This window comes from Scyliorhinus canicula, chromosome 9 (genome assembly GCF_902713615.1).
Source record: "Scyliorhinus canicula chromosome 9, sScyCan1.1, whole genome shotgun sequence".
Classification (NCBI taxonomy): domain Eukaryota; kingdom Metazoa; phylum Chordata; class Chondrichthyes; order Carcharhiniformes; family Scyliorhinidae; genus Scyliorhinus; species Scyliorhinus canicula.
The window spans coordinates 47,908,817-47,932,517 of record NC_052154.1 but is presented as its reverse complement, the minus strand read 5'-3'; the positions used below and the strand labels follow the sequence as shown (position 1 = coordinate 47,932,517).

General features: G+C 50.5%; 1 protein-coding gene across 1 annotated transcript in view; it reads left to right on the top strand.

Moving 5' to 3' along the window:
• The window catches only part of LOC119970881 (multidrug resistance-associated protein 9-like), a 235,416-nt gene that overhangs the window by 139,000 nt on the left and 72,715 nt on the right, over positions 1-23,701 (top strand). The gene's annotated exons all lie outside the window — the stretch shown is intronic.

The following is a 23,701-nucleotide window of genomic DNA, read 5'->3' as shown; positions in this document are numbered from 1 at the left end:
AAATTGAGGCAGAGTGTTCGCGCCGTCGTGAACGCTGTCGGATTTCACGACGGCGTGAAACGGGCGCGGGCACTACCGATTCTGGCCCCCATAGGGGGCGAGCACGGCGCTGGAACAATTCACGCCGCTCCAGCCTACCTTCTCAGCACCAAATGGGCGCTGCGCCAACCCGCACATGTGCAGTGGCGCCGTGCCAACCCGCGAATGCGTGGGGGACTTCCTCAACATGCCGCCCCCGGCGCAACATGGCGTGGGGGTTCAGGGGCCGGCTGCGTAACAAAATAGGGCCGAGGCTGGGGAGGCCGGTCCGCCGATTGGTGGGCCACGATCGTGGGCCAGACCCCATCGGAGGCCCTCCCCCCGGTGAAGGAACACTTTTACCCGCCCCACAGGCCGCCACCCGAAACTATGCGCAGAGTTCCCACCGGCTGCAGGTGCGGCCGCTTGGCCCATCAAGGCCGGAGAATCAGATGCCCGGCGCGTACAGCATCCCGCGACCGGCGCAAATGGCACCGATTCTCCACTCCTCGGAGAATCTCCTGCCGGAGTCGGAAGGTGCTGTGGGAAAAAATGGCGCGAACGGAGATTCTCCCATACGACGCGGCATGGGAAAATCCCACCCATACTCTTTTGTAATGGAATTATGCTCTGGCTGAGGTGGTGGATGCTGAATATTCAGCAATAGTGGTGTCAGATCATGCCCATCATTGGGTGGACTTGCAAATCAGCAAAGGGGAGGCTCAGCCCCCACAATGGAGGTTGAATGTGGGGGTGTTAGCGGAGGAAGAGATGTGTGAACGGGTGAGGGAGGCCATTTGAGGATATATAAGGATCTATGGCACGGGTGAGTTTTCGATGGGGGTGGATTGGGAGGCATTGAAGGCGGTTATTCAGGGGGACTTCATCTCCATTCATAAGGAGAAGGCTGAGTGGACTGAGTTGGACTGATGGGTAGAGAAAATTGTACAGGTGGACAGGAGGTACACAGAATCTCCGAATGACAGGCTTTTGAAGGAGCGTCAGACTGCATCTGGAATTTGGGCTCCTGTCCACAGGGAAGGCGGAGGGACAGCTCCGGAGGGTAAAGGAGGTGGTGTATGAGTATGGGGGAAAAGCCAGCAGGATGTTGGTGCACCAGCTGAGGAAGCAGGAGGCGACGAGAGAGATTGGGAAAGTGAGGGATACAGGGGGTAGGTGATTCTGGATCCGGCAGGGGTGAATGATGTGCTTCGGGAATTTTTATGGTAAATTATATAAATCGGAACCCCCAGCCGGGGAGGAGGGTATGAAGCGATTTCTAAGGGGGCTGGAGTTCCCGAGGAATTGGGAGCCGCAATTGGGCTTGGGGAGGTTATAGACGGGTTGGGGGCTATGCAATTGGGTAAAGCCTCGGGACCAGACGGATACCCAGTTGCGTTTTATAAAAAGATTTCCGGGCTGTTGGGGCTGCTCCTAGTAAAGGCTATTAATGAGTCAAAGGAGCTGGGAATGCTCCCTCCAACATTGTTGCAGGCATCGATTTCCCTTATTTTGAAGTGGGGTAAGGATCCAGAGAGCTGTGGGTCGAATAGGTCAATCTCCTTGCTAAATGTGGATGCGGAATTGCTGGCAAAGATCTTGGCCACACGTCACAGAGTCAGAGATATTTATAGCATGGAAACAGGCCCTTCGGCCCAGCTTGCCCATGCCGCCCAGTTTCTATCACTAAGCTAGTCCCACCTGCCCGCATTTGGCCCATATCCCTCTATACCCAACCTGCCCATGTAACTGACTGTTTTTTAAAGGAAAAAATTGTACCTGCCTCGACCACTGCCTCTGTCAGCTCATTCCAGATGCTCACCACCCTCTGTGTGAAGAAATTTCCCCTCTGGTCTGTTTTGTATTTCTCCCCTCTCACCTTAAACCTATGCCCTAGGAGTTCTAGACTCCTCAACCTTTGGGAAAAGATGTTGGTTATCTACCTTATCTATGCCCCTCATTATTTTATAAATATCTATAAGGTCACCCATAAGCCTCCTACGCTCCAGGGAAAAAAGTCCCAGCCTATCCAGCCTCTCCTTATAGCTCAGACCATTAAGTCCTGGTGGCACCCTCGTAAATGTCTTCTGCATTCTTTCTAGTTTAACAATATCCTTCTAGTTTAACAATATCTTTCAAACCGGTTCGATCAGAATATTTTAGTCTGTGTTGGGGGAACGAGGCAGGGATGTCCACTGCCCCCTCTACTGTTTGCCCTGGCCACAGAGCCTCTGGCAATGGCGCTGAGAGCATTGAACATTTGGCAGGGGATAGTGAGAGGGGGAGTGGAACATAGGGTCTCGCTCTACATGGACGATTTGCTCCTTTACATAACAGACCTGTTGGGGGGAATTGCAGGAATTATGGGGATACTGGAGGAATTTGGTCGATCCTCAGGTTATAAACTGAATATGAGCAAGAGTGAGGTTTTTGCGAACCAGGCAAGGGGGCAGGAAAGGAGACTGAGGGAGATGCTGTTCAAAGTGGTGGGAGGGAGTTTTAGGTACCTGGGGATTCAAGTGGCAAGGGACTGGGGTCAGATTCAAACTAAAATTGGGCAGGTTGATTGAGCAAATGAAAGGGGACTTCCGTAGGGGACGTTCTCCCTCTGTCATTGGCGGGGAGGGTACAGACGTGAAAATGACAGTCCTCCTGAGATTGCTGTTCGTGTTTCAGTGTCTTCCAATCTTCATCCCCAAGGCATTTTTTAGGAAGATGAATGCGGTGATCTCTGGTTTTATATGGGCCGGGAAAGTTCCAAGGGTGAAGAAGGTCCTTCTTGAGCGGGGGGGGGAGGGGGCTAGGCCCTTCTAAACTTTATTAATTACTACTGACGGCTAATATTGATGGTTCGGAAATCGGTAGTAGTCGGGGGGGGGGGGGGGGGGGGGGGGTCGGTGTGGGAGTGAGTGGAGGTGGCATCTTGCAAGGGCACGAGTCTGAATGCTTTGTTCACGGCACCTCTGCCGTTCTTGCCGGTTTGGTACTCCATAAACCCAGTGGTAGTGGCAGCCCTGAGAGTGTGAGGATAATGGAGGCAGCATATGAGAATGGAGGGGGCGTCGGTGTGGTCACCAATTTGTGATAATCACCGGTTCGCTCTGGAGACGCTGGACGGGGGCTTCAGGAGGTGGCAGCGGGCAGGGATTGAGAGATTTGGGGATCTCTTCATTGAGGAGGATTTCCTGAGCTTGCAGGCGCCCACGGAGGAGTATGAGTTGCCAGGTGGGAACGGGTTCCTGTACCTGCAGGTACGGGATTTTGTTCGGAGGCAAGTCCCTCGCCTCCCACTAAGGGGGCTACTGGATAAGATGATGTCGAAAACACGGATTGGGGAGGGGAGGCTCTCGGAAATATATAAGGAACTGATGGAGTGGGGAAGGGTTCCAATTGGGGAGGTGCAGAGGAAGTGGGAGGAAGAGTTGAGTGGGGAGTTGGAAGTCGGGTTATGGGAGAAGGCCCTAAGGAGAGTCAATGCATCCTCATCGTGTACCAGGCTTAGCCTGATCCAGTTCAAGGTGGTCCACAGGGCTCATATAACTGTGGCCCAGTAGAGTATGTTTTTAGAGGAGGTAGAGGACAGGCATGGGGGAAGTCCTGTGAACCATGTACATATGTTATGGGCATGTACGAGGCTGAGGGGATTTGGGCAGGAATTTTCAGATGTCATGTCAGAGGTATTAGAAGGGAGATCCGGAGACGGATTTTGTTGGGATGGAGGGGCTCGGAGCCTCCAAAGTCGGGGATTTGGGTCAGTAACATGGCAGGATTCCTTATGATGTGGAAATGTTGGCGTTGGACTGGGCAGAGCACAGTAAAAAGTCTTACACCAGGTTAAAGTCCAACAGGTTTGTTTTGAATCACTAGCTTTCGGTGCACTGCTCCTTCCTCAGATGAATGAAAAGGTAGGTTCCAGAAACATATATATAGACAGAGTCAAAGATGCAAGACAATTCTTTGAATGCGAGTAGCCTTTTCGGGATCTTGTCTGCTTTCTTGCACCTTTGTAGAAACTTAATGTCAGTGTCTATATGCGCGATCTTCCAGCAGATTCTCTCCACTTTGAGCCAGCAGTTTGCCGGGTCGATGGTAGCCATGATGTGGCGATGCCAGCGTTGGACAGGGGAGAGCACAGTAAGAAGTCTTACACACCAGTTTAAAGGCCAACAGGTTTTTTTCGAATCACTAGCTTTCGGAGCACTGCTCCTTCCACAGGTGATTGAAGAGGTAGGTTCCAGAAACATATATATAGACAGAGTCAAAGATGCAAGACGATACTTTAAATGCAAGTCGCCCTTTCAGGATCTTGACTGGTATCTTGCATCTTTATAGAAACTTAATGTCAGTGTCTATATGCGCGATTTTCTTGGAGATCCTCTCCACTTTGAGCCGACAGTTTGTGGTGTCGATGGTAGTCATGATGTGGAGGTGCCGGTGTTGGACTGGGGTGAGACTCTGTCTATATAAATGTTTCTGGAATGTACTTCTTCATGCACCTGAGGAAGGAGCAGTGCTCCGAAAGCTAGTGATTTGAAACAAACCTGTTGGACTTTAACCTAGTGTTGTAAGACTTCTTACAGGGTTTCATAGGTTAGAAAAAACTAAGTTTGCTTTAAGGGGTTCATTACAGGGATTTGCTCGGAGGTAGCAGCCGTCCATCGACTTCCTCAAGGAGAATTGACCATCATTGGGGATGGGGGGGCATGGAAGTGACGAATAAGGGCAGGGAATCTAATATATGGGTAGTTAGGGATTAGGGCTGGGGGGAGTTGAGTATGTTATTGTGGGGATGTTGGATCTCTCTGTTGTTTAAAATGTTAAAATATTAAAATTATAAATGCCTCAATAAAACATTTTCTAAAAAAAGGAAAGGCGCACAAACGAGCAGCACAGAACACTGGAAAAGGACACACCGATACGGGGCAAGACGGAAGAGAGAGCAAGAGAGAGAGAACTCTATTTCCAAAAAAAAAAAGAAGACAAAATACAGGATAATCACGAGAAACTCAACAAACAATTAAGGATATCGCAAAGCTGCCTGCACTCATGCCAACACACGCTCCCCTCCCCGGGTCCAGCAACAGCCCCACGGCAACTCAGTCCACTGGAAAAGGACAGGCGGCACGCATTGAGGAGAAAGAGAGAGAACATCCCTCCCCCTCACTAGCACCGGGAAGGACCCCTCAACCCCCAGTGCACGGAAGCAGACGGGTTGCAACTGGTGAGACCAGCCACAAGGCCCGAAATAACAATGCACAACAAAAATACAATAATAGCCAGACAATCCCCAACAATAAAACCAAATCACCATCAATGTTAGCAGTACACATAGTCAATTGGGCCACCGCCATGCTGCTCTCACAGTTCCGCTATCCAGTCTCCAGACACCAACCAGACCAAAACTGTAAAGGCAAGTCCGTTCTCCTCCACTTTCAGCCTGACACCAGGGCAACCAAAATCCAACCCATACTCCACTCCCAGCTGGTAAGTTGAAATGCAGCAAGTAACAAGTACGAGTCCTGGGCGTGGCACCTGCTGGCAAGCACTCTCCTCTCTCTCCTCTGGAAGCAACTGGCAGCAGCAACAGGCACCTCTTGCCCTCCATTCAACCGATTCTAGCACTGTTCTCCCATGCCGTAGTCCAGGTTTCAAAGTCTGAAAAACGCAGCCAGCATACAGAATAACAGACCATATCTGAAATCAGGGTTACAGCCAGAATCTGCAGGAGCTCAGAGAAAAACAGACTGCATGTGACAAGCCTAAGGATATTTTAAATTTATTGACAATTCAAGAATACAAAAGAATCAGCAATATGGAAATATGCAGTTCCGAAAACCAGTAATATGTTATAAGCACTTACAAAACACAAAAATCACCAGCTCTCCAGCCAGCACACAGCCACCATCCCCTGTCCCCAACTGTAGCCCCACATCGGCGGAAAGGTGCCCAACGAGCAGCACAGAGCACCGGAAAAGGTCATGCTGGTGTAGGGCATGGTTTGAGAGAGAGAGAACACCCCTTCCCAACTAGGGGCACAGTTCAACCCAAAACAGTTCCTTTAAACAAGCCACCAGCTACAAAGCCAGCATAAGGCCACCTCTCATCCCTCCCCGCCCAACCCCCCCCCCCCCCCCCCCCCCCCCATGGTACCCCAGCATTGGTGGAAAAGCGCCCAAATGAGCAGCTCAGTCCACCAGAAAAGGACACACGGATACCCTGTGTGGTGAATGTATTACGTCAACCATTTACCACTGTATTACATTATATTACATTGTATCATGTTGGTGCCCTTGTGGGCTCCGCCCCTGGCTCGCCTCCTTGGGGGGTGATATATAGATCTGCTGCTTGCAGGCAGCTCTCAGTACAGAGCAGTCGCAGGCAGGCACAGTTCCAGGTGATTAAAACCACTGTTCACCTCAACTCTCCGTCTCGTGTGAATTGATGGTCGCATCAATGTAATCGCGATGGAAGCAGTCCTCAAACCTGATCGACTGGAACTCGACCCAGAGGCCGTTGAAGCCAAAGGGATTTTTTGCACTGGCTCCGCTGTTTTGAGGCCTACCTCGCCGCCTCCTCCTCGTCCACCGTCACCGAGGAGCAGAAACTGAGTCTCCTCCATGCCCGGGTGAGCCACAGAATCTTTGTGCAGATCGAGGCAGCGACCACGATCCTGAAAAGGCAATACATGAGGCCGGTGAACGCAGTGTTCGCATGGCATCTCCTCACCACACACCGCTAACACCCCGGGGAAATTGCTGGAGGAATACCTACGCGACCTGAAAGTACTCGCGCGAAACTGCAACTTCAAGGACGTCACAGCCTCACAGCACATGGAACTCGCCATCCGGGACGCCTATGTGGCTGGAGTCTGGTCCAACTACGTCAGACAGCGCCTGCTCAAAAAGGGCGCCCTCGACCTAGAAGAGACGGTAAAACTATCCACCTCCTTAGAGGTAGCTTTTCAGAGCCTCAACGCTTTCCCCTCCTACCACGCGACCCACTCGTGGACACCTGACCCGAGGGTGCCCCAGGCCTGTGCTGTGCGGCTTCCCGCCCAACCTGGGGAGCTGCCCTGCTATTTCTGTGGCCAGCAACATCACCCCAGGCAGCGTTGTCCGGCTCGGAACGCGACCTTTAGCGACTGCGGCAGGAAAGGACACTTTGCCAAAGTTTGCCTGGCCAGATCCAAAACTTCTAAATCACAGGCCCGACTTTCAGACTCACAGGCCCACAGACCCCGCAGCGTGGCTGCATGCCTGCTGGCACCGCCCCCTTTGGACGCGTCATCAGCCTCGTGCTGCCGTGGGGGCAGCCATCTTTGACTCTACCCAACACGTGCGACCGACGGGGGCAGCCATCCTGGGACCACTCCACCACCTCCGACCACCCCGGCTACCCGCAACTCGGCGCAGTCACCCTCGACCAGTCACACCCCAAGCACCTCAGGAACTCGATGATGACTGTCCGGGTTAATGGGCACGAAACGCCCTGCCTGTTTTACTCCGGGAGCACGGAGAGCTTCGTACACCCAGACATGGTAAGGCGCTGTTCTCTCCAAATTTCCCCCACATCCCAAACAATCTTCCTCGCTTATGGATCGCATTCAGTGCAGATCCGGGGGTACTGTGTCGCGAACCTCGCGATACAGGGCGCCGAGTACGCCAATTTTAAACTATATGTCCTCCCCGATCTCTGCGCTCCTCTCCTGTTGGGACTGGATTTCCAGTGCAACCTCAGGAGCCTGACCCTGAAGTTCAGGGGGCCCCTATCCCCTCTCACCATATGCAGCCTTGTGACCCTAAAGGTCGACCCTCCCCCGCTCTTTGCGAACCTCACCGCCGACTGTGAACCCGTCGCCACCAGGAGCAGGTGGTACAGAATCCAGGACAGAACTTTTATCAAGTCCGAGGTCCAGCGGCTCTTGAGGGAGGGGATCATCGAGGCCAGTAATAGCCCCTGGAGGACCCAGGTGGTGGTCATCAGAACTGGTGAGAAAAACCGGATGGTTGTGGAGCACAGCCAAACCATAAACCGGTACACGCGTACCCCCTTCCCCGGATAGCGGACACGGTGAATCAGATTGCACACTAACGGGTGTTCCCCACGGTAGATCTGAAGTCCGCATACCACCAGCTCCCAATCCGCCCGGAGGACCGCCACTACACGGCTTTTGAGGCTGACGGTCGCCTCTTCCAATTCCGCCGGGTCCCCTTCAGCATCACCAATGGGGTCTCGGTCTTCCAAAGGACGATGGACAGAATGGCGGACTAGTACGGGCTGCGGGCCACATTTCCGTACTTGGACAACGTCACGATCTGCGGCCACGATCAGCAGGAACACGACGCCAACCTTCAGAGGTTTCTCTAAACCGCCCAAGCCCTCAACCTCACTTACAACAAGGAGAAATGCGTTTTCCGCTCATCCCGACTGACCATCCTCGGTTATGTCGTGGAAAACGGAGTCCTCGGGCCCGACCCCGATCGCATGCGCCCCCTCCTGCAACACCCCTTCCCCACTGCCCCAAGGCCCTGTAAAGATGCCTCGGATTCTTTTCATATTATGCCCAGTGGGTCCCCAACTATGCGGACAAAGCCCGCCCACTGATCAAAGCCACCATCTTCCCACTGACGGCTGAAGCCCGCTAGACCTTCAGCCGCATCAAGGAAGATATTGCCAAAGCAGCAATGCGCGCGGTGGACGAGACTATCCCCTTCCAGGTGGAGAGTGACGTGTCAGAGGTCGCCCTCACCGCTACCCTTAATCAGGCAGGCAGGCCCGTAGCCTTTTTCTCCCGTACTCTGATGCACTATCAATTATGACGAGATGAGAGTAGAGTGTAATCGAGGCTTTATTAAGCAGAGATGTGTAGCCTCCTGCAGCTGCTGCTGAAATGCTGCAGCTCGGTGAGCACACACATTTATACTCCGCCTACTGGGCGGAGCCAATAGACAGGGATCTACCCCTGTACCTGTAGTACAGGAGCCTTACCGTATTACATCTCGTATGTGCAATATACAACAGTGGTGACTACCACATTCACCCCCTGTTAAAAAGAGTCCAGCGGGGGTGGTGGAAAACTATTTACATGCATTTTAAGGTAAACATTTTGGGGAAAGTTCACAAATTCAGCTGATCGGGTGCCTTGGTCCTCCGTTGTGAGCGCCGCAGTCCCGGTGGTGATGCAGGCGTCGGCTCGGTCGCCGGTGACTCCGGGAACGTGCAGTCCTCATCTTCATCCCCGGGTGGGAGCAAGGGGAGGACGGATCGTCCTGGAGTGGGGGCTGCGGTGGGGTGCGCTGGGGGACGAAGGGTGGCGCCGGGGCAGGGGGGGTGGTGACCCAGCTGGTGCCAGGTCCCTGAGGGAGACTGTGTCTTGGCAACCCAGGTAGGCATACTGCGGGTTTGCAACGAGTAGTTGTACCCTCTCAACCAACGGGTCAGCCTTGTGGAGCCGCACATACTTTCGGAGGAGAACCGGTCCTGGAGCTGCCAGCTGTGTTGGGAGCGAAAACCCGGAGGTGGACTTCCTTGGGGAAGGCAAGGAGACGTTCATGGGGGTTGCATTAGCTGCAGTGCAAAGTGGCGATCGGATGGAGTTAAGGGCGTCGGGGAGGACCCCCTGCCAGCGGGAGACCAGGAGATTTTTGGACCGTAGGGCCAGCTGGATGGCCTTCCAGACCGTCCCATTTTTCCGCTCCACCTGCCCGTTTCCCCAGGGTATGTAGCTGGTCGTCCTGCTCGAGGCAATGCCCTTGCCGAGCAGGTACTGACGCACCTCATCACTCATAAATGAGGATCCCTGGTCGCTGTGGATGTAGGCGGGGAAACCGAACAGGGCAAAGATGGTGTTGAGTGCTTTGATGACAGTGGCAGACGTCATATCGGGGCATGGGACGACGAAGGGGGGAATCTGTAGTATTCGTCGACCACATTAAGGAAGTACGTGTTTCAGTTGGTGGAGGGGAGGGGCCCTTTGAAATCCACGCTGAGGCGTTCAAAGGGGCGGGAAGCCTTCACTAGATGCGCGCGGTCTGGCCAGCAGAAGTGTGGTTTGCATTCCGCGTAGACCTGGCAGTCTCTGGTGATAGCCCTGACCTCCGCAATGGAATAGGGCAGGTTGCAGGCCTTTATGAAGTGAAAGAACCGGTGACGCCTAGGTGACAGAGAGCGTCATGTAGGGTCCGGAGTCGGTCCACTTGTGCGCTGGCACATGTACCTCGGGATAGGGCATCGGGGGGCTCGTTGAGCTTACTAGGATGATACAAAATCTCGTAATTGTAGGTGGAGAGCTCGATCTTTCACCTCCAGATTTTATAATTTTTGATCTTGCCCCGCTGTGTGTTATTGAACATGAAGGCAACCGACTGTTGGTCAGTGAGGAGAGTGAATCTCCTGCTGGACAGGTAATGCCTCCAATGCCGCACAGCTTCTACGATGGCTTGGGCTTCCTTCTCGACGGAGGAGTGCCGAATTTCGGAGGCATGGAGGGTGCGTGAAAAGAATGCCATGGACCTGCCTGCCTGGTTGAGGTTGGCGGCCAGATCCACAGTGACCGGGGCTCCTCGTTTATGAGCGACGAACTGCATCAGTACCTGCTCGGTGACGGCATCGCCTCGAGCAGGACTACTAGTTACAACTCCAGGGAAAACGGACAGGTGGAGAGGGAGAATGCGACGGTATGGAAGGCCGTCCTTCTGGCCCTACGGTCTAGGAGTCTCCCGGTTTCCCGCTTGCAGGAGGTCCTCCCCGACGTGCTCCACTCCATTAGGTCACTCCTTTGCACAGTCAGGAACGAGACCCCTCATGACCGCCTGTTTGTTTTCCCTCGGAAATCCACCTGCAGGGTCTCGCTTCCAGCCTGGGTGACGACACCGGGGCCTGTACTCCTCCGAAAACACATGAGTAGCCATAAGTCCGACCCCCAGGTCGAGAGGGTCCAGCTCCTTCACGCCAACCCCCAGTATGCCTACGTAGCACATCACAACGGCCGACAAGATACAGTCTCCCTCTGGGACCTGGCACCCAAAGGTTCCCCCACGACCATCATCTACCCCCCCCACCCTACACCGAACATCGCCCCCACCCCCCTGCATGGCCTACACCTCCCCTCCTAAACCCATTCCCCCCACCGCCAACCTACAGGGGTGAAGCTTCAGAAGACATGTTCCCAGAGTCAACACCCGTACCCACAGCGATGAGCTCAACACCCGTGCCCGCAGCGAAACCGGAGCTCAGGCGATCACAGCGAGCGATCAAGGCGCCGGACACTTAACCTGTGAGCCACTTCACCCCCGCTGGACTTCAATTTTTAACAGGGGGTGAATGTGATGAATGTATTACGGCAACCATTCACCACTGTATTACATTACATTACATTGTACTATGTTGATGCCCTTGTGGGCTCCACCTATGGACCATTGTATTACATTACATTGTATCATGTTGGTGCTCTTGTGGGCTCAGCCCCTGGCTCCGCCCCCTCGGGGGAGGTATATAGATCTGCTACCTGCAGACGGGTCTCAGTTCAGAGCAGTCGCAGACAGGCACAGTTCTAGCTGATTAAAACTACTGTTCACTTCAACTCTCCGTCTCGTGTGAATTGATGGTCGCATCACCCTGCCCTAATGGTATCTCCACATCAATGGAAAGGCACCCAAATGAGCAGCACAGACCACTGGAAAAGGACACACCAATGCAGGGCATGGTGACAGAAAGAGAATTCCCTTTACAAAAAAGAAAGACAAATACAGAGCAACCACAAGAAATAGTACAAGGCAAAGCTTCAGGCACTCAAGCCAGCACACGCACCACTCACCCACCCTCCCCCAGCTCCAGCAACAGTGATTTGATAGTCTCTACCCAGTTCAAAGGAAAACATGGAGAGCCTGAATCCTATACATCGTCCAAGAGAGCTGGGAATAAGGTCAGGGAGATTGATGAAACCACCACAGCACCATCTCTGTGAACTGGGGATAAAGGCAGAGACTTTGGGGGGTGTTGCACGTTTTACTATGGGCGTAAAACGCGTTTATTGGAGTGTATTAACACGCCTCCGAGTTCGACGTGTGCTTAACACTGCTAGGCTCTGTTCTATGTAATTATTTAGCTCTGGAGTCGCCAGTTGCCGTATAGGCAACGTCACAAGTATTCCAAGGTCAAGTTCAAAGTAATAAAGACGATACACCGATTAGTCAAGTTCAAACGATCAATATTTATTATACAGTTAATAATAAATACTCATGCACACACTAAGAGACTAAGCTATAACTAAACATAAGCAAACAGAATACTTATCTAACAGGAACAGGCAAGGTCAGAGAACGAGGCCTTCGTCCTGGTTTTGTCTGCAGCCTTCAGCAAGCGTTCTGGCACTTGGGAGTCTAGTGGGCTTGGATCGCGTAGCGAGCGTTGAACTTACGGTTTCGGCGGCTGGTGCTCAACGGCTGGAGTCAGGATACCAGGTGTCAGTCGGAGCCGGAGCACGGGTTTAACAGACCGGACAACACGAGGTCCCTATCTTTTATAGGGGTTCCGTTGTCCTTCCCTCTTCTCGGGCGGGCTCTACCTATTGGATCAATTTCTTATCGATACTGGATTAATTCCCCAATGCGAGGGGGTCTCCGTGATGGAGGGGGCGTTTCTTATGTCCTTTTGTTTGGAGGTTTCTGGTGCCTCGATGTCTGGGTCTTGATTAGAATGTGTCCATTCAGAACCAAATGTATCTATTGTGTGGGTGTTCAAGTCTGATGGCCTCATTAGCATGCAAAGCGTTTTGCCATTTGCACCTAGCTAAGGTCTTTTCACCTGAGCCCAAACTGGTTTCTGCTGCTGCAGAATGCAAACTGCTCTTTGCAGACTGCTGTTCTGGCTAAACTGTCTGTTTCCCAGCAGCCTTCCATTTTAGTTTGGCTCAGTGTCCATTTTGCGTGGCCAGCATGGCTACATTCCCTCCTTGTGATCCTCACAATCATACTATTGTGAAGGATCACCTATGTACTTTGCCTCCTTGTGTTCTGACCTCTTGCCAGTTCCTGTTCTACTCTGTTCTAAACTATGGGAAGAAGAGAAAAAAAAATTTAACTAACATCTCTACTTGGCCCTATGTCAAAAGGGACATGCATTACTACAATTGGGAACCTCTACCTATCACTATTAACCTTAACCTTAACTTAAACATTTAATCACTCTAAACCTTAACCATTCACACCACAACATCACACTTCCCAACTCGGCAGTCGAGTATGGAACAATATAATACATGGCTGAATTTTATTTACAGAGTGTTGTAATCAGTGAGGGGTTGAGGGGTTTGGTGGAATCCGAAGATGGGGGATTGCACTCTATAGATGGGGGAGGTGCTGGAACGAGAGGCTCTCCTCTTCCATTTCCTCAACCTGAGGGTCTGCACTAGGATGATGAGGATCGCGATCACCAACAGTGATTCGATTATGTAGGACATGGAGTACCACGTCATGAATTTAGTACACCAGGTCTGAACCTCGCTGATCAGAGCTGAGCACTGGGGGTTTGTTGTACTAACATTTACGGTGGGGGTTGTGGGGGAAACGTGTCTTGTTTCCACACATATACATATGACATTAAACAGTAATAAGTGGGCTTCCATCATTTTGCTGTTCTTCTTCTTTCTCTTCCTTCTTCCTCTGGTATTGACAATCCTGGCTTCGACCTCTGTCTCGTCCTTTGAAACCTTTGGGATCAAGCACAGTATCTGTCAATACACAGTTTAAGACCTTTACTTGTTAGTGCATCTGTCTTTCAAATCCCAATTGACCCTTTAAAATGACTGGCTAAGTCACACCCTGTGACTCCCCTCATTTTTTTTTTTCAAAAAGCGAATTTAAAGACCAGCATACACCTAACAATCCTTCCTTCTGCGAGCCGTCTCGCAGGCTTTGCTGATTTACCATCCGAATGTTCCCGGATGTAAATAGCATGTGGGATGGCGGCCGAAGGGCTACCTAACGTAAAATGAAAACAAACTTGGAAACAAACATCCGAATGAGTTGCGTATGGGCCGCTACGGGTACGAGTTGGATGGAATCCCCGGGTAGGGCGTGCTGTGCCATACCCGAGCTTGGCTGACCAAGGGTTGGTTCTCAGACAGGGCGGGTCCTCAGTGCCGTTTGTCCACTGCCTGAGTAACCTGGAAAAAACGGGTACGAATGTGTCTACCATGACTTGCAGCCTCTATTTCGCCGAATAGAGGGGCACCTAAAAACAATGGAGCCAAGATGCTCCGTTCTGAAAACAGGGAACAAGTCGTGAACCGTGTCGGTTCACCAGAGGATACAACTGAAGTTCTCAGAAGTATCTGCGGACAAGCTAACGTGTATGTGAGGTGGTCACAATCTTTTCAGCTGAAAAGAAGATGTCCATCCTCCAGCTGAACAATGTACATTCCTGAAAACAAACAAACATAAAACGAAGACAAACATACGTGCAGGTTCCATCAGAAAGGACATCGTTTCCCTCAAACGATTCCTATCTTACATCATCTGGACACCTCACTTTGATTCTGCCTCTGTGAACAGGGTCACAAAGGGGTTGCCGTGTCGGGAGTCAGACACCGTGTCGTCCTGCTCTCCCGGATCCCACACCCTTGTGTGGATCAGGCATGCTATTTTGGAGTTGTGTGACCGGGGGTCACTCTCGTCATTGCGGACAAGTCTGTAGGAATTGTCCCTGTGCCATTGTGTAGTGTCGAGTGTGTTGTCGGGGTAGTCGGGGTCGGGTGGTGGTTCTGGATATTTGAGGTAGGTGACTTCCATGGGGTCACTGGAGTCGGGGTCGTAGTTGGTGCAATGTGGGCTGTATGGCTGTGTGGTGTCGCTGTCTTCAGAGGCAGTGTCTGTCCTGCTGTCTCTGCTGTGGCAGCTTGTGGGCGTGTCGGGGCGTGGTCTGTAGTGGTCTGTGGGCGGAGACGTGGGCGAGTCCGTGGATGAACTGGTCTGTGAGGGGGATGGTGGAGAGGTGTCTCTGGTGGGCGGGGTGAAGTGTTCTGCCGCGTCTAGCAGGACATGGTGAGCATGGTTGGCCTGTGTTCCATAAGCCTTTAACTGGTTTATATGGAACCACGCGGTCTTTCCATTAGGATACTTATCCTGTAAACGGAGGGGCTAATTTTGTCCGAAATTGAGTAGGGACCGGAATATTTTGGAGCCAAAAAACTGCTGGGGTTATAAACAGATAACATTACCTGTTGCCCAACCTGGAATTCTGTGGTGTGGACGGTCTTATTGAAACAGGCAGTCCGTTGCTGTCGGCGTTTCCCTAGCTGGACTGCGGCTGCGAGCTGTGCAGACCTCACAGTCTCAACTAGATCTTTAACTGCCTTTTCATGTGTGAGGGCCGTCACTTCGGGGCTTGTCATGTCCAGTCCTAAAAGGAATTCTGTACCTTTCATAGGGCGTCCGGTCATGAGTGTGTGTGGTGTGTATCCTGTAGATGTGGAGACAGTGTTCCTTATGAACATAAGTGCAAAGGGGAGCACTGAATCCCATGTGGAATTGTTCTGTTGAACCATTTTCCTAAGGGTAGTTTTTAGGGTCCGATTCATGCGCTCCACAATCCCGCTGGACTGTGGATGATACGCAATGTGGAAGTTCTGTTTGATTCCGAATATTGTCAGGACGTTCCTCATGACCCGTCCTGTAAAGTGAGATCCCTGGTCCGAATCGATACTTCGGGGTAAACCCCATCTCGTGAAGATGTGGTGGGTCAGGATCTTTGCAGCTGTCTTTGCTGTATTTGTTCGTGAGGGAAATGCCTCTACCCACTTGGTAAAGGTATCTATCACCACCAGAACGTATTTATAGCCATTCCTACAAGGGGGCAATGGACCTATAAAATCGATCTGGAGGTTTGTCCAAGGGCCGTTAACTGGGCGAGTATGCCGAAGTTGTGCTTTCTTAGAATACCGCTCCGGGTTATTCTGAGCACAAATCAGGCAATTCTCTATGTAGTGCGTTACATCAGTCCTGAGATTAGGCCACCAACAGAGTTGCCTGAGGTGCCTCGTTGTTGCATCAATTCCCTGATGCCCGTGTCCGTCATGGAACAAGGCAATCATCTGATTCCTGTCCTGCTGTGGGACCACATAAAGTTGGTCCTTAATGATCACACCCTCATGTGTGGTCAGTGCGTGTTTAAAGTGCTCGTAAGCAGGCACAAAGTTTCCCTTGAAAACCTCCCTGAGGTCTCCGTCCTGTTTTTGTGCTGCCACGAGATCTTTAATATCAGTCTGTGAGACTTGGACTGCGCTCACAGGGGCGCTAGCTGGTGCGCTAGCTGGGGGGGTCCATAAGTGTCCTCTCCTGGAACCTGCCTTAGCCAACGCGTCGGCTTTTACATTCCCAGGGGGTGATGACCTATGGTGGCTTCGAACTTTTATAATGCCGAAGGTCCTGTCCTTCGCTTTCTCTAGGATATGCTGGAGTAAGGGGGCTGATGGAAGGGGTTTTCCGTCTGCGGAGACAAAACCTCGTGTCCTCCACAGGGGCAGAAAATCGGTTAAACTGTTACAGACATATAAGCTGTCTGAATATATGTCTGCTGGGCTGGGGAAAGAATCGGGGTGGTCCACTATGTACGCTATGGCTGCTAGCTCTGCTGCCTGCGCGCCTAAGTGACCTGGTAACTTAAGAGCTATCTCTTCGAGAGCGCGCCCCTGCGCGTCCTCTACATAGATGCCGCATCCTGTGATACGCTCACCATTTAAAACTGTGGAGGAACCGTCTACATAAATCCTCAAGGGTCCACACGTGTCTGTGGGCTGGGGGCTTTGTTTCGGGTTCCCTATCTTCCTGGGGGGTGTTTTGGCTAAAAAGGGTCCTGTGTTATGCAGGGGAGCTACAATTTCACAGTCATGGGGCTGTCCGGGGTATTGGAGGTTGTCGGCTAAATATGTGTGTGTGCGTGTCCGTTTCACTGTAATGTCCCGTCCTTGTAAAAGTAGGGTCCACCTAGCTGCCCTAATCTGGCTAACTGAACCGTCCTTCAGTCGACCGTCTAGTAGTAGCTGTGTGGGTGTATGTTCGGTTAGAATGGTGATGGGGTTGAGTCCGGTGATGTATGAGAAATACTGCACTGCCCAGAAGACAGCAAGGAGGTGCCTCTCACAGGCCGAAAATCCTTGTTCTGCTGGGTCTAACAGTCGGGAGGCATAAGCCACTGGTCTTAGCTGCTCGTGCCGTTCCTGAAGCAACACGGCCGAGAGGGTCAGATCGGTGCTCGCTACCTCTATTGCGTACGGTGAAAGTTGGTCGGGGACTAGCAGCGCGGGTGCTGCACTAAGGGCTCGTTTCAACTCTTCCACAGCGCCTGTATGCTGCGGAAGCCATTCCCATTTCTTAAGGAGGTCTGAAAGTGGGGCGGCTTTTGTCGCGAATCCGTCGATGTGGTTCCGACAATAGCCAACCAGTCCTAAAAACGACCGGAGGGCTGAAACATTTTGGGGAAGGGGCAATTTGACGATCGAATCTATTCTTTTGAATTCGATCTCGCGTTTGCCGTGCGTGATGACTGATCCCAAATACATCACTTTACTTTCCAATATTTGGGCCTTTTTCGGGTTAACTTTACAGCCAATTTCAGTTAAGAGTTCCAGGAGTTCGGCCAGAAGCGAAATGTGCTCTGCCTTTGTGTCTGTCTGCAGTAGTAGGTCGTCTACATACTGTACCAGACATTCGGGTCGGGAAAATTTTTCTAATCCACTTGCCAGCTGTCGGTGGAAAATGGAGGGGGAATTGTGGAATCCTTGTGGGAGGCATGTCCACGTGTACTGCTGTGTTTTAAAAGTGAATGCGAATTTGTATTGGCACGCTTTTGCCAATGGTATTGACCAGAATCCATTACTGATGTCCAATACCGTGAAGTACTTGGCGTTGAGACCCTGCTTGAGCATGGTCTCGGGACTAGTAGCTACCGTTGGGGCTACTGCGGGGGTTACTTTGTTGAGTTCCCGATAATCGATGGTCAGACGCCATGATCCATCGGGCTTCCTCACTGGCCAAATAGGGGCATTGTTGGTGGAGGCTACCGTTCTCAGTACACCTTGGTCCAACAAGCTGCCTATAACTTTTTCTATTTCCACCTCTGCCTCGAGGGGAAATCTATACTGCTTTTGCGGTCGGGGGTCCTGTCCGGTAACATGAACTTGTCCAGTCATTCTGCCACAGTCATGACGGTGACTTGCAAATGCTGTCCTGTGTTTGTTTAGTAGGGCCTTAATTTGTCGGTCGGTGTGGAGTGTAGTCAGGTCGAATGAGTACTCTCCCACTGCGCTAATCCGATTAGCGTAGTCTCCTACTGTGAGGGTGGCTGGGGCTCTGTCTGATCTCGCCATTCGCCAGACACACTGGTTCACTGGGTCGAACGACAAGCTATGAGCGTTCATAAAATCTATCCCCAGGATGTGCTCTGCTGTCCGGGGAAGATTTACTAAAACTACGGGGTGTCTTGTGGAAATGTTCCCTAGCTGGATCGCTACGGGTGCTGTGATATGTCCCTGCTGCGAGTGTCCGGTGAACCCGCTAAGTGTGATGGTGGAGGTGGTCGGCCACGTGTCTGCGTGTGCCGTGGTTGTGGAGTTAATGGTGGTGCGGGATCCTCCTGTGTCCCACAGTAACTCTATGGGCTTCCCTTTGACTTTTGCCGTGACTACGGGCCTCCCTGATGAGTCCCATAGTGTGTCACAGACCCAAGTGGGGGAGCCCGAACACCGTCAGTTCGTCTCGTCCACATTGGTGGGTCCTGACTGTACTGCTACATTGTGGATGGGTTTTGCCTTGTTGCGGTTCAGAGTGCCTGTCTGCTGGCCTCTCTGAGATCGCTGGGGTGCATTACACTCTTTTGCCCAATGCCCTAACTGTCCACAGTTATAGCATTCCTGTCCTTTCTGTTGAGGGCTGCTCTTGCCTTCATTTACCCATGCGGGCTTCTGGTGCTCTCTGACTGCTTGGATATCTGCAGCAGCCTGAGCCTCTTCTGGGGATCTAACCTTTCCTTTTGCCTGAAGCGATTGCTCCCAAGCGCGGGACAATCTTTTCAGGACCCATTTTTCGTTATGGGCCTCTTCTGAGGGGTCGTAATTATTGCAAGCGCTCTGTCCTGCTTCTGTTGCGTGTGAGATAATTGTGCGCGTCCACTTAACCATGTTTTCGCGGGTTAAATGCGCTCTATCTAGCTGTCCGAAAACTGCGCTGAAATGAATCCACAGCCTTCCTGCGAATGCTGTGGGGTGTTCGGATCTCTTCTGCCTGCACTTATTCAATCCTTCTACGGGGTCACCTCTATTGTACCCGATGGCATCTAAAATGGCAGTGTGCATCTCCTCTAGGCTGCCTCCTGCCACGTTCTGTGGGTCGGGGAGGGCTGCCACTACACTCTGGTCTAAGCTCAGCACGGTGAGCTTAACCTGCTCTCTCTCATCCAGGCCGTACATGGTAGCCTGCTGTTTTACTTTAGCGAAAAACTGGTGGGGGTCTGCGGTGGGGAGGAACGGAGTGATCTTTTCACAAGCGTCCCTTAGCTGGGTTACTGTTAAAGGGGTGGTGTAAGTTATGTCTGGGGCGCCTTCTGATTCGGCTTTCCTCTGTGTGGTTACGGGATTCATGGGTGCGGTTATGATCTGAGCTGTGGGGGGTTGGGGTGCCTGTCGTTTCTGCTGAGCTGCGGGCGCACATGTTCCCTGAACATAACGCTGCGCTGTCTCGCTTAATTCCTGCCAATCTGGGGCATTTTCCCCATCTAACTGAGCTCCAAAGGTGCTTTGGAAGCCATTCTGCACCGAAAGCAGAGATTGCAATTCCGCAATCTGTTTCCTGCATTTCGCGTGGTCAACTGTGCTTTGTCTTTGTTCGGTCGTTGCAGCATGGAGCGCTCTCAAAGCTGCTTTGAGATCGGAACATTGCCTCTGCAATGCCTCCACCTGCTTTTCCGATTCCTGTCTTATCAGAACGGCATGTTGCACGTCCTGATAGGCTTTCTCATACTGGGTCTGGGAACTGCTCAGATGAGCTAGACAAGACTGGTGAGCCCTCTTGGCATCATCCACCTCTCTATCCTTCTCTGCCAACTTCCCTTTTAATTCCAGGTTTTCTTTCTCGATGTCCCTGACATCGACCTTACTCATTCGGTTCCTTTCCTCTAAATCTGCCCGGAGCGTCCTGATGACCTCCTCTGCGCCTCGCAACTGTGCCAAGCAGGACACAATCGCCATCGGCTTGCGTGCTTTACCTAAACTCTTTTTGTGTATTTGAGAGAGGTTCTCCCACCAAGTATGACCTATACTTCCGGGACCTGTCTCCTCATTTGCACAAAACTCTTTCCAAAGGGGCCATCCCTTTCCTTGTAAATATTTGCGGAGTTCCAGCTCCCACGTGGGACACTGGCCTACTCTGCTACTGCTGCTGGTCGCTGCGACCACAAACTTTGCTGGATCCATCAGACGTTCCATTGCCTGCATGGCCATTTCCTCTGACTCTCTTTTTATAATTTGGAACAGGGGGTTGCTGGGGTGGTGTTTCGTGAAAAGGGTACGGCTTACGCTATTTTCCGATTACAAAACTACCGAAAGTTTGTCGCAACAAAAAGCTTTCAGTTTTACCTTACAGCCCTGTTAGTACGCATGCACTAAAACACACTTCCGAATTTCGCTTATTATTTTGAACACCTTGAATACTTGTGATCTCTTTCTTTCTCTGCAATTTGGAGTTCTAATTCAAATTTCAGGGTCCTGGACACTGTGGTGTTTCCACTTACAACAGGGTCCCGGCGGATGTCGCCACTAAATGTTGCACGTTTTACTATGGGTGTAAAACGCATTTATTGGAGTGTATTAACACGCCTCCGAGTTCGACGTGTGCTTAACACTGCTAGGCTCTGTTCTATGTAATTATTTAGCTCTGGAGTCGCCAGTTGCCGTATAGGCAACGTCACAAGTATTCCAAGGTCAAGTTCAAAGTAATAAAGACGATACACCGATTAGTCAAGTTCAAACGATCAATATTTATTATACAGTTAATAATAAATACTCATGCACACACTAAGAGACTAAGCTATAACTAAACATAAGCAAACAGAATACTTATCTAACAGGAACAGGCAAGGTCAGAGAACGAGGCCTTCGTCCTGGTTTTGTCTGCAGCCTTCAGCAAGCGTTCTGGCACTTGGGAGTCTAGTGGGCTTGGATCGCGTAGCGAGCGTTGAACTTACGGTTTCGGCGGCTGGTGCTCAACGGCTGGAGTCAGGATACCAGGTGTCAGTCGGAGCCGGAGCACGGGTTTAACAGACCGGACAACACGAGGTCCCTATCTTTTATAGGGGTTCCGTTGTCCTTCCCTCTTCTCGGGCGGGCTCTACCTATTGGATCAATTTCTTATCGATACTGGATTAATTCCCCAATGCGAGGGGGTCTCCGTGATGGAGGGGGCGTTTCTTATGTCCTTTTGTTTGGAGGTTTCTGGTGCCTCGATGTCTGGGTCTTGATTAGAATGTGTCCATTCAGAACCAAATGTATCTATTGTGTGGGTGTTCAAGTCTGATGGCCTCATTAGCATGCAAAGCGTTTTGCCATTTGCACCTAGCTAAGGTCTTTTCACCTGAGCCCAAACTGGTTTCTGCTGCTGCAGAATGCAAACTGCTCTTTGCAGACTGCTGTTCTGGCTAAACTGTCTGTTTCCCAGCAGCCTTCCATTTTAGTTTGGCTCAGTGTCCATTTTGCGTGGCCAGCATGGCTACAGGGGGAAGATGTAGGATAACAAACCAGGCATATAAAATTTGTGATGGTACTGCAAGCTCAATCTGTGATGAGCCCTTTCTACAATGCTTGAATGATTTTGCCACTTCACACACCAGCCCCTTTCCTTTCTGGCCTCTATTTGTGATTGTGAAGGTTTTATAGCAAAATCTGGGTGGTGTTATGCTGAATGTAAATGACTGCTACGAACTGGTTGACATTGCTGAAGGTCATTTCATGTTTAACCCTTTTTGCCAGGAGAATGATGGGGTTCATCCCATCAATCTGCATTAGAATCAAACCAAATCCACACAGTGGAAATTTTACACTTACCCACAGTGTTACCCAGTCTCTAAAAATGTCTGATTTGAAAGGGACTTCTGAAAATATTTAATATTGCCCATTGCAGATTACCAATTCGGAACTAACATTTGGCTATTATTTGGAAAAGTTGACTGAGGTACCATTAAAAGTAAATCTCTTTATTGTTTTATATAACAGTCATATTGAGCTTCAAAGTCATAATGTATTTCATAATGTTGCTGCATTTTGGACATCTTTTGTAATCTATAATGAGAAACAGAAATGAGTGTAACAATTGAGAATATATAATAATTGCCCCTTAATGAGCAAAATAAACATTAAAAAAAAACAGGGCATGCTGCTACAGAATATAATATTATGAATTCCATGCATATTTCGAGATTAAATCCACTCCAGTAAATATTTAGTACACCCAGACACGCTGCATTATTCTGAGATGTTTAGACATTGCAATAAAAGCAGTTTTATTCATTTAGAAATAGAATACCTCTCTGAACATCTTAAATCAAAGCAAAAAGACTGCAACCAAAAGGAAACAAAAATGTAAAACCAAAACGTCTCATCACTTCAAAGAAGTTACAATTCTTTTTTTCTTGTGACAGCAAGTGGCAGCAAAGTGTACACAAAGCTTTTGCCTCAAGGAAGAAAAGTAGAAAAGCAAAGCAGATCAAAGATGCCCGAACCACACAATTATCTGCAAGTTAGAAGTAGTTATTACCATTTTTTGAAGTTTGGATTTTGTTTGTGAATTGAAATGTATCACAATGTGACGTTTGTGGAATGAAACTAAATGGTGAATGGTCTATAATTTTTTTCTGACTTGTAATTTTATTCAATATCAATGATGATATTGTAAAAGAGTCTCACCGCCATCAGGCTTTCTAAAATCAAAATAACATTGTTATGTTTATTTGTGACTTTCTGAGTATTTTGAATAATATAAGAATAATAATCTTTATTAGTGTCACAGGTGGGCTTACATTAACACTGTAGTGAAGTTACTATGAAAATCCCCTAGTCGCCACACTCAGGCGCCTGTTTGGGTACACTGAGGGAGAATTCAGAATGTCCAATTCAACTTAACAGCACATCTTTCCGGACTTGAGGGAGTAAACCAGAGCACCCGGAGGAAACGCACGAGGACAGGGGGAGAACGTGCAGATTCTGTACAGGCAGTGAACCAAGCCAGGAATCGAACCTGTCATAATATACACACAAGTATATGATGGTGCATAGACAGACACTGACTGACACACTGAATGACCAATCAACACACAGAACACAGCAGCCAATCACCTGACAGGACACGGCCACTATAAAGCCAGAGGGCACTATTTTTCCCGTTCTCTTGGGATGCAGCCTCTGAGACAGCCAGAGCCCGTGATCAGCAACACGAACATCTACCATGTGCGAGCAGGATAGTCTGGTCAGGTTAGCCTCAGGTCTCCAGTCAACTCAACATAGTGTCAACCCACAGAGCAAGTATGTTTAACAGCTCATAGTTAAATAAAATAGAGTTGTACTTCTATAAGTGTTGGTAGCCTCTCTCTCTCTCTGCTCTGGTAAACGCAGTCCTCGCAGACCCAGCATACCAAACACATC